At 42.3% G+C, this 16,597-nt stretch overlaps 1 pseudogene; it reads left to right on the plus strand.

Annotated features, from left to right (window-relative positions):
* The first annotated feature begins 6,787 nt into the window (after window positions 1-6,787).
* Window positions 6,788-11,286, plus strand: LOC138605728 (RNA-binding protein 15 pseudogene; annotated as a pseudogene).
* Window positions 11,287-16,597: the final 5,311 nt, after the last annotated feature.

A 16,597-nucleotide genomic window follows, 5' to 3' on the forward strand; every position in this document is an offset into this window, starting at 1 on the left:
TCAGGGTGGATTAATGGTCGGTCTCTGTAATTAATATAACAAAAAGAATGGTCTAGAACTGCTCTGCGGGCTATAAAGGGTCCTGAAATAACGTTTGATTTGGTGCTTTAAATAATAGCCTAATTGATTGATTATCAGGTTTTAACATGTAGGCTAAGTAGGACTTGCTCACATAATTCACCATATCCCATGGCAACCATTTTCCCCTGACCTCAACCGCAGGTTGGGAAGCTCTAATGCTGCTATCATGTTGTACTACTGTGTTTCAGGTCGTAAGTCGTATAAATGTAGCCTCTCTATTAAATCATTATCATTTCCTTGTTTCAAGAACTGAAAAGAACACTTATAGTGAAAATCCAGAGGGATATTGGGTCATATGTCAAAGTAAAACAAGTTATTCGATAAGCTTTTAGCTGCGATTAGACAACAGCTAACATTAGATGCTACCACTTCCTAGCTAACATTACGTTTACAAGTAACTACATTCCTGGCTAAAATTATGTTAGCTAGGAATTTACATCTTTCTTATTGTATTGTGTTACACTACCAGACAGTAGGCTAATATTAGCTTCCTTAACGTCCTAGCTTACAGTTATATTAACTAGTAAGTAGCTTAATGCTAACGTTTTTAAGCTTCCCACCCTGAATGTAGCATCAGAGGAAAACTTCAGCTGTGTGAATATTGGCCAGGGTTGAGCTGCTTTATGTGGGTCTTTCTATGATTACGTTCAAACACTGATAATAGAGCATCTGTTGTAGGTAAAAGACTGACTTAAAATACATGTAAAAAATATAGAAAGTTCAATATTTCCATCTGTAATGTTGTGGTGAAGAAGTATGAAGAATGCCATGGAAACACACAACTAAAGTGTTTTTATTGAAATCCTCTTTTGGGACAGAATTTCACATCTAGGAGGATAAAGCTCATGTGTTTCTGTATCTAGATGATGACTCTCTAACAGCTTAATCTCCCTGATCAAACTTTAAGTCTTTGGACTTGCTCTGGGTGGTAATTTCTCCATAAAACACTGGACATGTGACACTGCAATCGCAGGCACAGTCACCCAGGGGACCATAAATCATGCCCCAGCTCACCAGAATATTCTGTAATACCACCGAGAGAGAAGGAGGAAGACAGAACAGAGAGGCCATTTTTCATCCTGACTGTATGGATTTATTTTGTCTCATTCCCACGTTTGTTGTCTTATCTGATCTTTTTTTCCTCACTTTCATGAGTTTGGTCTTAGGGATGTGAATATGTGGAACTTGTGTTCGGTGGTGCCTTTTAGTACATGTTGTTGAGATTGTTTTTAGGTAAACTATCACCAGAGTGAAGCCCTTTAAGATGGTCTCAGGGTCCGATCTGTTTTTCCTATAATTACCACTCACCCTCACCCAGTGACGCTTTTGACGCACCTTCTTGGAGTTGACTCCTGGGAGCAGTTGCTGTGGCAACCTCAGGATCATATGACAGACTTTGTCTCATCTCTGAACACTGCTTTCTGCATTCCTCCATCAGTAATCTGCTTTCACTGAAGTTGGAGGGAAACAAAAATACATTTCAAACAGTCATGTGTGACCTGGTGAGGATCCTGTCCTGTTGTCCGCTTAAACTGTGATCTCTGAAGTTTCTGTGACATCCTGTCCATCTAAATCTCAGGTTATTTAAGTAGTTATACTATACTTATATGTCCTCCAACTATATTTACTCTCTTTCCCAGCCCTTCCTTTTCTGTTAGAAGCCTACAGTGTCGCAAAGATGATTTTCTGTAGTCTTTTCTCACCCCTCTTTTGCTTCCGTGACCTTTTCACCTCTTCCCATGGGAGAAAATGTCTAACAAGAAACCTCTGAGAGGATAATAGAAGGCATGTCTGAAAAAGCAAAGGGCACTGAATGGGAATATAAAAGTCTGACAAAGCCAGTTTAAGAACAAGTATTAATAGCATGAAGCAAAACAATTACGTGGCTGTAATTTCACAATGACCGGTCTGAAGTGCCGGTGACCACGGCAGCACAGCCTCTGCTGCTGCAGGGCGTCTGCTAAGTGGACAGCTGTGTGTCACTCAGTGCACACGCACATCATTTTTCTGGGTTCTTATTAAGCCTGCATCAGCAGCGCCTGTGGGACTGTTGGCACAGCGGCGCTGCTGCCCTCTCTGGTTAGCAAATGACCAAACAGTCCCATCTGGGCTGGAGGAGCTGCAGCTTTGTTCTGACTCCACTTACCCTGCAGTGTGCATTTACTCACACCTGCATTTATTGTACATACTTAACTTCTTTCCCGCTGTGACAATCTTTTGTAAAACTTCAGAGACTTGTTCTTTGGTCTTGTTCATTCGGCACCAGATGTAAGAAGATCCACGCTAGCAGCTCTGTGAGGCTGCACAGTGAGCCATTGAGCTAACACTTTGGCTAATGCTAATTCACTGACTACAACTAAGCTAAAATGTCGATGTTTGGCAGGTATGATGCTGTTCACCAACTTGGTTTACAGTGTTAGCATGCTAACATTGGCTTATTAGCACTTAACGCAAAGTAGGCTACTGCTAAGGCTGATTAGGCCTTCATTTTTGCAGATATTTGACTGTAAACAAACATACAGTTTGGGGCAGATGATGGTATTTAATGAAAAGCCAAGGGATCACCAAAGAGATACAGTTCATCATCAGGGGAACATGAATGTGTATACCTAATTTGATGTCAATCCATCCAATAGTTATTGAGAAATTTAACTCAGATGTCAGCCTCATGGTGGCATCAGAGAAAAGGTCAGGGCTGTTCTAAGTAAATTTGATTCATCATCAGGGAACCATGAATGTCTGTACATAATCAAATAGCGATCCTTCTGGCAGTTGTAGAAATATTTGTGATAGGATGAAAGCTGTGGAGCAGCTGACAGACTGACGGAGCAAAGCTTAAGTGACATTTCTTCCCTGTCAGAGTTGATTAAATGGTACTTAACATTTGTCTTCGGCAACCTTCCCAGCCTGGTTCTTACTATAGCCTCTTTTCCCCCTCTTTTCTATAACATTTCACTTGATCACTTCACATTCTAATCATCAGCATCCCTTCCTTTGCTCCCTGTCACAAATCTTCTTCATATTATAAAGACTTCCTCTCTGGAAATCTTCGCTGTGGTTTTTTGTTGTCTCTCATGGTCGTTGCTCTCTGACGTCAGCACCCCCTTTCACGGCACATTTCTGCTCCTCTGTGCTGTTCACCTTCAGTCGCCTCCAACTTCACATTGTCTCCTCCGCCGCTTTGCAGCACCAGCTTTCTTTTGTGCCCCCCCACCCCCTACACGCCCACTTCCACTCACGTGCGCTCATGCATTCTGCATCTGCACCGCCACATCCGCCCAGTACTTTTCCTTCACTCCAGTCTCATTTATATTCCTCCCTCCCCATCCCTTTCCCTCCCTCCATCCTGTTTCTCCCCTTGTGTTTTGCGCTGTCTGGGTCACTCTCAGCTCCTAAAAAAGCTCCAGCCTGCACCGAGCTCTGTGGTATCGCATATCTAGTCCATTATTCTTCTTGAACACTTGAACAAACATAATTACATTCAGGCTGTAATTCCTGCTGAGAGAAACTTAATGTGTAAGATAAACTGATAAATTTAGACATTTTCACATGCATGACATCACCCTCTGTGATCAATGCACCCACGATTCAGTGAGTCTTTTAATTTTGTTTTATGTCACCATATGGGTTAAAATGTGCCCAACAGTCTTGGGTTTCTCCTTCATCTGTGAATTCACTCTCACAGTCCTGTCGCACCTCCTGCTTTCCCAGGATGCATCAGTGCTCCGGGAGGTGCTGTAGTTGTGCAGGTGTGCAGACAGTGGAGAAAGTGGGTCATTCTGGGCTCCTACAGTCACACTGCAGTGCTCCGCAACACGACTACACCGCAAGACTTTATATTTCTGCACGCAGATGTAATAAAACGGTGTTAACAGTAACATAATGGACATTTAAAAACCAGCTGAGTGCTGTGATGCACTGTAAAGCTCTGAGGCACAGTAGCTGGCTCTCAGTTTGATGTGAAATTCATCACAGATTGCATCCTGGCTCAGGTGAGCGGCTTCATGACAGACGTGCGCACACAGATGTGTAACTCAGCGTCTGTCTGACATGAGAGCCAGGGTGCAGTGTGTCAGGCCCTGCTGTTCACCTTAATGCCACACTCCAAAATAGAAACTCATTAAAAGCTGTTTTTCCGCACTAATCCCGCAGATTTCCCCCTTTGACAGCTCATTAACAAAAAACCCCACATGCCGCTCTGTTTTTGATGGTTATTAACAGATGAAGTGATCAGTTGCCTCCATTTGTAGCAGCAGCCCTGGCACAGCAGCTATATTTCCTCTTTATTACATTTGCTGCCATTTTATATGTAAGCCAAATGTGTCCACAAACTCCTCTGATGGACGAGGACAAACAACTGACCTTGATATAGAAAAGAGATTTGAAACACGAGCGAATTTCCCCCCTCATACTATCTTTAAACCCGTTTTCAAACTGGGTGGCAGATTGCCGTGCCGGACCTGCGCGGGGTCATGTGACAGTCTATAGAGGTACTTCACCAGATGGTCTCTCAAAGAGGGGCCAGTCGAGCTTGCAGGGTTGAGGGCAAAGCTCTCATCCCCATGTTTTTTGGACGAAATAATCCTTTTAAAATACTCTTACAGCAGAGATGCCGCTTTTTTTTTTTTGTATTGTTGGTGCAACAAGGTTGATGCAACAGATAATAAGGCCGGACTCAATGGGAATAAAAGAGGAATGTAGATTAAAGTTAAAGATAAGTATAAGATTAAAGACTTAAAATAAACAAATCAGAAGGATGATCTCGTCCTTATTGTTGAAAATGATCAAGATTTTAATCTTTTCCTTTTTTGTTAAACTTAACTTAATCAGAACTGATGCTGAGATATAGAAACTAAGCAGAAGGAACAGATGCATGCATGTGTGTGCATACAGTATGTCTGCAGGTGTGTCACAATGCAACATAAAGAAAATGGAGCTAGAAGTTTCTGTCAGAGTCTCATTTGAATGACTGCATGACCACCTCTCTCCTGCTGTCGTGCAGGCTGTAATCCTACGCGTGGGAGCGCCCTACATACATGCCTCAGCATTTTGTTCCTTTGATTATCAGATATAAAAATAACAACACTTCCAAAAATACCTCACTGTCCACACAGGTTGGTATTGTGTGTGTAAAGGATCGTGCTGCTGTACCTCTTGGTTTGGTGTTCCTATAAGGAAAATGTGAGTGACAGAAACAAAGTCAAGGTCGCCTCTTAAACAAATTTCATGCAAAATGATTGAGGGAATCATATGACCAATATGAGTATATAAGGTACATTATGCTGTATATGTTCTTGAACTGACGCTGTGAGTAAATGTAACTGGATAGGGGGACTTTTTATAGCTTTGATAGAAGTAATAAAATGGATTTCAGGATTATGTAATATCTAGCTGCCATGGTAAGCAAAGCTTTTAGGATTTATGTAAAGCTGCAATATGCACTGCATGTGGTAATGTTTATGTGCGATTGTCTTTTGTTTGGTGGTGGTGTTTTCAGTAGGTTTTGGAATTTGTAGTTTAGCATGTGTGTGTTTTATATACATTTTTAGAAACAATATAAGTACAAGATGGCAACATAATATGCATCAAATTTAAATGTGAAAGTGTAAAGCAAGCATAGGAGGTGTTTAATTAAGACGTTGTTTTAGTAACAAATAACTTATCTTAAATTGGGGCCACTGACTGATGTGGAGACTGTCGTATTTGAGTAAATGAGCAGAATACAGAAGTGTGTGTCAGTGTGGACTTCCTGTGTCAGTGATTAACTGCAATAGATGTAGCTGGTAGGAGGAACCTCTCTGCCCCCTAGTGGTTAGAACGCGTTTGTTCAGGCAGACACACAGGAGAACGATTGGTACAGAGACATAACTAAGAATCTTTTGTTGCTTTTATTCACTCAGAAAGGATATGTCATCATAAAATAATGATGTACTCCCTAAAATAATCAGTTAGGCAGATTAGACTCAGAAATAAAATGAAATAGCAGTGCCTGCATTGTTGCCACTATATCTGCAAACCATTGTGTTTAGTTAGGAATGTTAATCATATTGAATGACAGAATCTTTAATCTATCTAAAGTACAGTTTACAAGAATTGTTGATTCTGTTATCTGAATTACATTACTAAAATATAATGTGCAATGCCCTCTTCTTTTGGAGTACTTTGTTTCATGCATTTTATCCTATCCAGTACAGCTGTATCACATTGCAGACACACTATAAACTTAAATGACTAACAAACAGCTGGTCTTAGTTCGCCCCTCCATTTTAGTGCTGTTTTCCTACCAAGTAACACACTGTCATCGTCCTTACTTCAAGGACATCATAGCCTTCCTGTGCATAAACCATTTTATATATTTTAACTCAGCTATGCTATCTACATGTAAGCTAAATCTAAACACACAATGTTTATTGATTTAAAAATGATGGTTTTACTGATCTAAAAGGCAAACTTAGGTCTTTTCGACTCTTCCTGTCACAGTCATGATCTTTTTCTGACATTTTGAAATCTACATCTGCCTTAAGAACTGTACTCTGACCCCCAATGCAGAGCCGCACCCTTCTTTATAATAGGCGAACTGCCTTCCTTTAGACATGAGTGACAACCCTAACAGCCAATCAGCTTCTTGTAAAGACGCACAGGCGGGACTTCCCGTACAGTAGGCCAATTTTTTCCCAACATGGCGGTTATGTAGCTCGCTCGAGAGTGTTGGGCAAACCGCATAGAAATTCAAGTAGTTTAGGTGTTTTATTAGTGGTACATAGTTTATTAATTGCACAGTTAAGTGTCTCTAGACTGCAGGCTTTTCGAAATGAAGGGAAAAGAGCGGTCACCGGTGAAGAAACGCTCCCGGGCGCCAGATGATAGCAGAGACCGAGGAGGAAGCCACCCGAGCAAGAAGACCGGAGCCCTTCCGACGGTTGGAAGCAACAACGGCAACGGCTCAGCCCAAAGTGGAGCTTCATCCAGGAGGAGTTTGAACAGTGAGAAAAGAGACATGAGGGATTCCGATGTACATAATTCATCCAGCCGGGCTGGTAGCGGTTACGACTATGGAGTTGTCCCGGTGAATAAGCCGTACGGTGGCGCTGACATCTCCGCGGAAACATCCAGGTCTGGCTCACGCGGCGACCCTCGGCCCACGTCAAACCCCGAGAGTGAGTACAAGACTTTGAAAATTAGTGAACTGGGTTCTCAGCTGAACGACGAGGAGATAGAAGACGGACTGTTTCATGAGTTTAAGAGGTTTGGGGACGTGAGTGTGAGAATAAGTCGAGAAAACGACGAGAAGGTGGCGTTTGTGAACTTCCGCAGGCCTGAGGATGCCCGCGCGGCTAAACACGCACGCGGCAGGCTTGTGCTGTACGACCGGCCTCTGAAAATAGAGACAGTTTACATGAACAGACGAAGAAGCCGCTCCCCTGTTTCAAAAGACAATTTCCCCTCAGGACAGAGGCACCTCCACTCCCAGAGACCGCTGTCCCCCACTGGTCTGGGATACAGGGACTACCGGTTACAGCAGCTGGCTCTGGGCCGGCTCCCCCCTCCACCTCCTCCTCCTCCTCCACCTCCACCACCACCTCACATACGAGATCTGGAAAGAGACAGAGATTTTTCAATGTATGATGCCAGGAATAGACCCCTGTTCATCCCTGAATGTGCTGTTTATCGTGAGGAGGACTTGATGAGCCCCGAGGACGACCAGAGGGCTAACAGGACGCTTTTTCTGGGCAACCTGGATGTCAGTGTGACAGAGAGTGACCTGAGGAGGGCGTTTGACAGGTTCGGGGTCATAACAGAGGTGGACATAAAGCGAGCAGTTAGAGGCCAGAGCAACACCTATGGATTTATCAAGTTTGAAAATCTTGACATGGCTCACCGTGCCAAAGTAGCGATGGCGGGTAAAGTGGTGGGACACAACCCTATCAAAATTGGCTATGGTAAACCTACGCCTACAACCAGGCTGTGGGTGGGGGGCCTTGGACCCTGGGTTCCACTTGCTGCACTGGCCAAGGAGTTTGACCGCTTTGGGACCATCAGGACTATAGACTACAGGAAAGGGGAGGTTTGGGCTTACATCCAGTATGAAAGTTTGGATGCTGCTCAGGCTGCGTGTAATCACATGAGGGGCTTCCCTCTTGGGGGTCCTGACAGGAGGCTCAGGGTGGACTTTGCAGACACAGAGCACCGCTACCAGCAACAGCAGTACGTGCAGCTCCCCCTCCCCCTGCCACACTATGACTTAGTTCCTGAGCCCTTTGCCCACCGTCTTACTGACTCTGTGAGAGTGAGAGAGAGGTCTCCTCCACTTTCTGCTCGCTTCAGAGACCGGGACCTGTACCCCGGGGCTGAATGGTCCGGCCTGGGTGTCCACGACAGGATAAGGGGGTCTGGCTTTGAGCCGATAGATCGTCTTGAGAGGCGATCCCGTGAGACCTGGTCAGTAGAGCGTGACCGAGAGCTTGAAAGTCGAGATCTAAGTCGCAAAAGGAGACATTTGGACGATGGTTTTCGGACAGATCATTCTCCTGACATCATTGACTTTGGTCTGCGTCGTCATGGCAACTCATTAGAGCGCAGCCCTGGAGGGAGCAGCCGAGATGGGGGGCGCTACAGTGACCCTGAACGTCTGCCTCGCTCTGGATTTGGAGATAGGAGGAGAAGGACACTTAGCCCAGCTGAGCTGGGCTCCTGCTCTGACAAGAAACGCAAAGCCAGTGACTTCTCCAAGAGCCCTGCGAAAAAGGAGGATCGCTCAGGACATCCAACCTCCTCCTCCAAGTCTGGACAGCAGTCTAAGCCTGCAGCTGGAAGCCAGAAGCTGAGTCAAGTCTGGCAGGGTGTCCTCCTGTTAAAGAACAGCAGCTTTCCCACATCACTGCACCTGCTGGAGGGGGACATGTCAGTGGCTTCCAGCCTGCTGGTGGAGGGCTCCACACACGGTCAAGTACCCCAGCTGAAGATCAGCCAGCGCCTGCGTCTGGACCAGCCCAAACTGGATGAAGTTTCTCGTCGCATCAAGGCCGCCGGCTCCGGTGGATACTCCATCCTCCTGGCTGTGCCTGGGAAATCAGAAGAAGAAGGAGTCCAGGACGCAAGCAACTCAACGGAGAGGCCTCTGAAGAACCTGGTGTCTTACCTGAAGCAGAAGGAGGCGGCAGGCATCATCAGCCTCCCTGTGGCGGGTGGGCGTGACAAGGACCACGGAGGAGTCCTTCACGCTTTCCCTCCTTGCGAGTTCTCACAGCAGTTCTTGGATGCCTCTGCTAAAGCATTTGCCAAATCAGAGGACGACTACATGTTGATGGTCATTATCAAAGGAGCGTCATGAGAAAAAGAGCAAATCCTAAATGTTTTTTTCACAGTCATGAACTGATAAACTATGAGTTGTAAAAATAGATGACAGGGTCTTTGAAGTTCCCCATACTGCACGGTCGCTTGTGTGTCACATTGAATTGAATACATTTTGATAAATTGATGGAATTGATTATTGAAGCAGGTGACATGCTGCCTTTTGCTATTTAGTTATCACATAAATGTACATCATTTGAAGGGTACTTTCAGAGCAGTTCTGTGAATCAATACTATATGTTGCCTTATCTCATTTAAAAAGTAACGAGTCCTTTATGTCATTTCATAAAATGCCTGCCAATAACAAAAAAAAAAAAGAATTTAAACAATCTAAACAGAGTATTTAGCCTTCTTTTATCTGTTCTCAGCAGAGATTTAACTGGTCAGTGTAACAGGTTTGTAGTCCTGTAATGTTTGTACAGCCAGCCTATGAAAGAATTAAATCAAACTCATGTAAATAGAAAATTTCTCTGGTTCAGGAAATGTATGTTTTGATCTGAAGCTTTACTCATTAACAGGCATATACCAGATATGCACCTGTGTAAGGTTTTTGCTGACCAAGTAAAAATACTTCCTAATTCAGAGTTTCATTACAACAGATTTTATATTTTTTGTCCGTTTTGGCCAGTCCTGCTTAAAGCTAAAATAACTGGAAAAAAAGGAGAAGAAGTTCTCATGATATCTATAATTTACTCCATATGTTAAAATACTTTCAGAAACCTTCGGGGTTATAGTAAAATAAACACCATAAATATTCATGCTTGTTTCTGAGCCACATCTGGAGGTTAAGTGACATTAAGGGGAAATGATTTCAGTTTTTCAGAGGTGGACTCAAGCAGCAAGCACCTGTACAGTGTAATGCAGTCCAATAAAATACCTCTCAGCTGATACTGCCTTTTGGAAAGCTGATGAGTTTGGTGTTAGTCGACATTAGGTGAGAGAGGGAAGTTTGATCTCTGCGTTTATTTCTGACACGAGGTGTTTTATTGAACTGCCAAATGTTCTAAGGTAATATTTAGGGCTGCAGCTAATCTTCATTTATAGACCTACTGGTAATTTGTGTGGTTATTTAATTGAATATTTGGTCAATTATACATCTGAAAACGGTAAAAAAACAACAACAATAACCCAAGTTATTCAGCGTAGGAGAAGATGAAGATGTAAGAGAAAAAAAGTTGATTCTCAATATGCATTAATAAGTTGACAAATTATCTCAGCTCTAAATATTACCTTTGATTGACAAAGCTGGATATTACAAGCTGTGCAAAGCTCAGGTGTTGTAGGGCTCTTATTTTGAATGCCATATATTACGCAGGAATGCTTTTGCGTCCACCTCTATCATGTTGAAATTTAATTTGCATAATTGTTTTAACAGTAATTGGTTGATTTACTTCTTCACTCTTATGTTGTAATTCACAAAAAACAAAAACTACCCCAACCAAACATGCATGAACTGTTGATAATGAAAAAAAAGATGATGTAACCCATAAATTCAGAGCTATATGTACGCCACGCACATCTCTAATGGTCGGAGTCTATAAGGAGAAAATATTGCTATGCTACCAGTGGACTTGTATGATTGAAAACCTCTGAATGAATCAGAGGAGGGACCTCCAGTGGCCTTACACGCCTTCCTCTGAAAGGACTGTTGATGATTGTTTTTCATGATTTGATTTGAGTTCTGTGTTTCAAATGGAAAAAGATTTGTGCTGTATACTCAGGATATCTGGAGAGAGAGAAATGGAGAACGTCAGTGCTCATGGGCCTAAGAAGTATACCTGTCAGAAAAAAACACAAAGTGCGACATGCACTTGATTTTGTCTCAATAAATTTACTCTTTCGTGGGAAACACAAGTGCCTCGGAAGACAACTTTTGTGACCTTTTCTGTACTTGGAATTGTCTATCAAACTCTAAAGGCTTTATCAGTTTGACAGCAGGAGTCGTCCCGGCAGAGAGGAGAAACAGGAAGTGTGAGAATCGAGGGAGGTCAGCCTCTCAGTTCTGTGTTTTCATTTGTTTGAATGACCTCTTTGTGAAGAGCTTTTCATGACACAAATAGAAATTTGGCCACACTTTAATACTTTTTTTCCCAGCCTGTCTGCGAAAAGGCAAATCTAGAGTCACTGTGTCTCGTCAGAAATGTGGCTTATACCTCCTGTGTGTCGGGAGATGTGGCTGAGAACCAGCAAAGTGCTCATCAGCTGTCGGGTTCGTCACTCGCCGAGGTCGTCTCCATCTGTCAGCCTCTCAGCGGAGCCACGCCAGCGCTCGTCTCATCCGGCTCCAGCAGCAAACACACAGTGTTGGTTCAGCGTCTGCAGCAGCTGGAGAAGGAGCCGAGTTTATTTGTGTAGAGGCTTATTGTTCTTTCACTGGAGTTTTAAGAGGAGATCTCTGTGCTAGGGCCAGACTTACAACGTGTCTCATCCTGCTTCGGAGGAGAGGTGGAGACGGCTTCTGAAAGGAAACAATGGAAGAAAAAAAGTCCCTCCTTTAGCTGATATGTTGATCTGATTCACACTTTTTACCATAACTGCATCATAAATCAAAGTGATAGTATCCTGCTATCATTGAGTCACAATCTGCTGCAGGATGTGTATCATGAAGACTGTGCCGCTCCTGCTCCAGACTGAAGGGACCTGAGCAGCTTCCCTTCAGCTCCGTGTGTCCGCACAGATCCACGGCTGGGATTCGAGCCTTCCTGGAGCTGTGAGGTGAAACAGGTTTGAGTCTCCCCCTGGCCGTACTCGCTGCTGGTTCACAGGTAAAGTTTCAGATGGCCTCAGCCGCTGACATGGGTACGTATTGAAATGTTTGACTACAAACACACTGGACTTTATGTAAATGCTGGTAAGAAGGTAAAAGGATATAGGATTACTGACTATTAATTCCCCTCAAATAAAAACCAAACTAATGCAAACAATTCAAAGTCTTAGGGAACATTACAAAACTAAATTTATGAGGTCTTAGTTGAACAAATATCCCGTCAGCAGTCTTATAATAAGTTGAAATATTGAGGCTCTATTTTCTCTGTATTTACAGCTCAACTTTATTCTTTGGCATATGATATCATAGTCTTTTACCAAATCCCCCCCAAAGTTACTACTGTAAATCTGAGCAGCATACAGTATATGCAACAGAAGTGAGTCATAGTCATTGTTGGAGGAAGTACTTGTATCCTAAAATACAATTACGATGATTATTTTCAAGTATTTAAGTACTATCTGCAAAATGTAACTGAATGGCAAAACCGTATATTTTAAGCTGATTATTTCTTTAGTATAATCTTAACTTGCAAAGTGGCCAGCAGCTACAGCTGTTAAATACATTTAATATAGTATTAAAAAGTGAAAATAGTTGAGTCTATTACTCCAATATTTAATTTAAGCATAGTACTTTAGTAAATGTGCTTTGTTACCTTCCACCACTGGTCAGAACTAAATGTCAGTAAGTAGCAACACAAGAGGCCAGGTAGTCTCTGCTTGTGTTTCTGAGTCATCAGTTCTCACAGTAAATGTGCAGAATTGCCTGAAGCTTGAGTCACAGTAAAAAAAAAACCACAAGATCAAATCATTGAAGTCAGTTAATTATTGATATGCTCACTGAACCACAAGAGTTAGCAAGGTGCTGCTTCTACCTCACTGTTCTTAGGTCAGCACTTATTTTAGCCTCCATTCACATAAAAGTCAAAGACTTCATTGTTGTTTCCAGTTTACTGTGAAAGAACGCTGTCAGTGAACTAGAATTGAAAGGAAATGTATAACCTGCCTATGTAATATTTACGCTGTGAGAACATTGCTCAAAAACCTGAAGGAAATTATAAAGTTTTACTGTTTTTATCCTTAAAATGTAAAGTCCAAATAACACACCGCGGTACATTTTCAATGTAAGATACAAGACATACAGGAAATCCATCCAGAAACCATCAAAATGAACAAATCCAACTTTTATAGTTGGCAAGTGTTGCCATTAATTAAAAGTAGTATATAATTTGTGTGTTAGGGAGTTTTAGATTCAAAACTTGAGTGCACTTTACAGGTTTGAGTGATCCTACAGCAGATAAATAACTACCCTAAATGTAGTTCTTACCCAAAGATAATTTAGTAAAGTGAATGGTTTCCTTCACCCTGTTTCCCTTGAAAGTTTTTGTGAATGATCTGCATTATTTGAACATGAGCTGGTTTTGATTAAAATGTCAAGTTTTTCAGGTTGTCCCCTCAGTATTAAAGAAAGGAAGAAATCTCTTCTTCGTCTGTCTGAAAAGACCCGATTGAGCTCTGTGAGTCTCAGTGAACTCTAAAGTTGTAAGTGCACAGAGAAGAAGTGTTGCATCATCAAGACAACAGAATCTGTGCTTTGGTGAGTACAATTTAAAACCTAATCTACTTCTCATATTTATAAATCTTTAGTATTTCATATTGATAATGTAAACTGTATTTTTCTGCTTTAATAAAGTCTCAAAACGCATTCTGATCTTGTGTCTCATTAAAAATGTGTGTGTGAGTCTTCAAAGATCTTTAAATGACAGGATGTATTTGTCAGTTCAGGTGTTTAGACCGTCCGTCCTGTAGAGGGCAGAGTTGGCAGCGACATCGAACTTCCACAGAACATGAACAGAAAACAGGCAGACGTGAAACAGCATCAATAGTTTTATTGCAACCAGCTGATGCAGTTGAGTCTTTTTTTATACTGTACTAACAGTATGTATGAACTGGACTTCAGATGGTCCAGAATATTGATGTATTTAATATCACATAGCATTCAGCAACATTTATATTCTGTAGTTATTTACAGCAAGGCTCAAGACAAGATGAAGCCCACTATTTAACAAACTAATAACATATTGAAATAAGGAACCAAGTCAACTTTTAACATTAAACTCTGAGCTCTAAATCCCTCCACCAGCCCACATCACAGAGTTTTGTGTTTGCCTGTCACAGGGTTACAACCATAACCAATAGATTATTGACATGAATGATACATGTAGAACTGTCTGGATGTTCTGCAGGTGTTTTCCAGCAGCAAATGGTTGAAGAAAGGGTCTAAAAAAAAAAGTATTACCTGTTGTAAGAGGATAAACACAAAGTCACAATCTGACATCCTAAAAGTTGTTTATGGAAACAGTTTGACGGATGTAGCGCTCAATACATAAAATTCAGAATCCACTTTAAGTACACTGAAAACATACAGGAAAAACAATACATGTGAATACCTTCAAACACAGTGCAAAGGACAATTTTACGATGATAAACATCCATCCATCCTCTATACCACTTATCCTGTTCATCGTCGCTGGGGGCTGGAGCCTATCCCAGCTGCCATTGGGCCAAGGGCGGGGTACACCCTGGACTGGTCGCCAGTCAATCACAGGGCCGACACATAGAGACAGACAACCTTTCACACTCACACCCACACCTATGGGCAATTTAGAGTCACCAATTAACCTTACAAGCATGTCTTTGGACTGTGGGAGGAAGCCGGAGACCCCGGAAGGAACCCACGCATGCACGAGGAGAACATGCAAACTCCGCACAGAAATGCCCACCTTGCCCAAATCGGGGCTTGAACCAGTGACCTTCTAGCTGTGAAGCAACAGCACTAACCACTGCACCACATGTAACAAAAAAAAAACTAAAGTAGTTAAACACAAGAGTCCTGCAATAAAGGCTTAATTCATCAAAATTACACTGACAGGTGTTTCTATTATTTTGTCATGTATATTAATTAGGTTAGTTCTGCAGCACCACACACTGCAGCCTCCACAATTATCATACAGTTGAATCAACACCTCTGTGAACATTATAACCTTTATGAAGGGAGGATTTATAGCAGGACTGTTGTAGAGGCTGCTTTACTTTTAGCCAGGTGTAACTTTTTAACGGGCAACTGTTTGTATTAACAGTGTTGTTGTACAGAGATCATGGCAGTGCAAAGAGCAGTAGAAAAATGTACCGAGGTGGTTGTATGTGCATAAACTGAGAGTTAAATGACATAAGATGATATAATTTCTTCAAATAATTTGTTTTTTTTAAATTAGCAATGAAATATAAATCAAAAAATCTACAGTTTTTGTAGCACAAGGAGTATTGTAAACCTATCTATGTTATATAAATGTTCCTTGACTTTTGCAGAACCTTTGCATTTTAACTTTCTTCCCTCCATGTTTATAGTTTTGCACAAAAACACCAATGCAAATTCCTTGTATGTAACTGACTTGATGATACACCTGTGACTGTGCTCTTTCCTCAGTCTGCCTCTGGGTGCAGATCAGGGTCAACAGGCTCCTGGGTGAGGTCCTCATGTGGCAGCCTTCAATGTCAGCGACAACACGGTGGTCTTTGCTCCGGGTGTGTAAATCCCTGTGAAGAGCTAGGTACGTTTAAGATGATAAAAGCCCTCTCTTTGTCGCCCTTACAGGAAGTTACTGACCTTATTTTAACATATTAAAAAAATCACCTTTCAGACATTAAAGTCAGCATCTCTTCGTTTTAAAAGAGGATTCAAATTAAAGCCCTTCATAGATATCAGTCATGTTGTACTCAGGTATAGACGTGTGTTTCGGTGGCCAGCAGATGGCAGAGGAGACGCCGAGCTGCACACTCAGCCACTTCACCATTCATGTGATTCTCCTGGGAGGGGCCTGAGGACAGGATGAGTCATCTTACTGAGAATTCATCCTCTAACACACAGAAGCAACTGCCAGTCATTCATTGTCAACAGGCTTACATTCATGCCATCTGTGTGTGTGATGTTCAGTGATCTGAGATAGTCTTTAGGCTGCTCTAGTTGTTCTAATTATAACCTGTGATTTAATAAGCAGAGGGGATGAGTCATTCAGCTCCTTTCCATTTCAACACGTGCATCGACACACAGCTGTCATTAACCCTCTTGTGCCTCCTGTCGGCGCAATTATATCCATTTATCACTATAATAATGAAATAACTCTGAGTTCAATACTGCATGTTGCTTTTCCAAATGGTTTCACACACCTGGCTGGTGTTGCATAAAGAGAGGGTAAACACGGCAACATGAGACAGAACAGGGAGCACGGACGTCCCTGCAGACCTCGTCAATGATTCATCCTGCAGAGACGCAGCAGCAGAGGGGTCACACTGCAGCATCTGTCAGAAAGAAGGAGCCACTTCTGGATAAATATCAACTCTG

This window comes from Semicossyphus pulcher, unplaced genomic scaffold, assembly GCF_022749685.1.
Source record: "Semicossyphus pulcher isolate SPU_LCO1_2020_fin unplaced genomic scaffold, fSemPul1.0.p SCAF_3, whole genome shotgun sequence".
Lineage (NCBI taxonomy): Eukaryota > Metazoa > Chordata > Actinopteri > Labriformes > Labridae > Semicossyphus > Semicossyphus pulcher.